Source organism: Phytophthora infestans, genomic scaffold (genome assembly GCF_000142945.1).
Source record: "Phytophthora infestans T30-4 supercont1.15 genomic scaffold, whole genome shotgun sequence".
In the NCBI taxonomy this organism is placed as follows: Eukaryota; Oomycota; class Peronosporomycetes; order Peronosporales; family Peronosporaceae; genus Phytophthora; species Phytophthora infestans.
The window spans coordinates 1,206,421-1,208,100 of NW_003303744.1; positions in this window are offsets into that span (position 1 = coordinate 1,206,421).

The window sequence follows — 1,680 nt, forward strand, 5'->3', positions numbered from 1 at the left end:
GTCGAGAAATTGCTTCGACTTCATACTGGTTTGTACTTGTGTCTGCGTCCCCAGCTGTCTTCAGGCAGTAATTCTTCATCAAAGTCAAATCGCTGAGTCTCTTCGAGGTCGGCGATTAGCCTCGTCTTTGGTCTTTCCGCCGAGTTCGGTGACTGCCTTCAGACGTGATACATGGGCCCACTGGGTAGAACCCTATATCCACTCTTGTCGGGTAACTCTAATTCATAGGCGAATTCTTCCACCTTCTTCTTCACCCTGAATGGTCCATGCCATCGGAGGGCTAACTTCTAGGTCAGGCCCGACTTGACTCGCTCCATAAACAACCAGACTTGATCTCCTTCTTTGAACAAGGATTTGGTGGATTCATCGCCTGGTTCTGCAACTTCATCTTCGTCATCTGCTGTGTTGGGAATGGATCTTTTCTCCTTCTTGCTCAACGCTTCGTTGTGCTCTCGAGCTCGTCGTGCTTTCTCTCGCACTTAAAACTCAGCTGCTAATCGAAGTGCCACTTCTCGTTGTCTGTTCGCTTCTCGACGCCACTCGACTGCGTCCGCCGAGTTGACTGGGCGTCCCTGTCCACGTCGTATTGAACTCGTCATAGCCTTGAGTGTAGACTTGGCGTCCCAACTATGCACCAGATAGAAAGGGGTTTCTCGCCGAGTCGAATCTCTTGAGTTGTTGATAGCGTGTACCATCTTCTCGGCGATGTCATCCCAGTCGGCTTGAAGTGGGTCTTCTACGTAGACCCGTATAGTCTGAACCATTGTCTTGACTGACCTCTCTTGTTGACCGTTAGCTTGTGGTCGGTAACTCAGCGTAGCTCTTGATCTCGACTGCATCATCTCGGAGAACGTTTGGAACACTTCACTCATAAACCTTGGATCTCGGTCGTGCCGTATCAGAGACGAGCCCCGAACTGCCTGAAGACGCATTCCTCAAATACCTTGGCCACTTCGAGTGCTCCGGTGTCATTCATAGCCTTAGCGATAACGAACCCCGTGAAGTGGTCCTGGAACAGCAGCAGTGCAGTATTGCCCCGCTGAGTTCGAGGAAGGGGAATCACGAAATCCATTGACACGACTTGGAATGGATGGTCTGACACCGCATTTCCCGGCGAATAACCTCTCAACTGTGGCTTGCTCTTACTAGTATTGCAGTCCTCGCAGGCCCTAACATGTTTCACCACGTCGGCGTAAAGACCAATCCAGTAGTAGTCGGCTTTGACTCGGTGATACGCTCTGACGATGCCTTGATGCCCTCCTTCGATCGAGTTGTGGCAGTAATGAAGTATTTCGTCGACCATGGTTGACGGAATCACCAATCTCAATGAGAGGTTCGGTTCGCCGAGTTCGCCAAGTCGGCGGGCTTCATCTCGGCGGTATAACAGGCCGTCTTCGCTGAGTACAAAGACTTCTGCGACTTTGCCGGCATTCTCTTCCGCAGACGCAGGGCTCGCGGCGACGGCCCTCGCCAGCCCCCAAGACCCCCCCTACGATGTGGCACCACCCGGCAGGGCGGCCGGCAGGCTGCCCGACTCGGTATCGCCGGGTGCCGCGCTCACAGCCGCCACAGCTCGGGCCTTGGCGGTCCGCCATTGGCCCTTGGAGCTCGACGGCGACAGCAGCGACGACGAGGACGCTCAAGTCCCCCACGCCGCCGCCCCAGGACCCCCCGCAGACG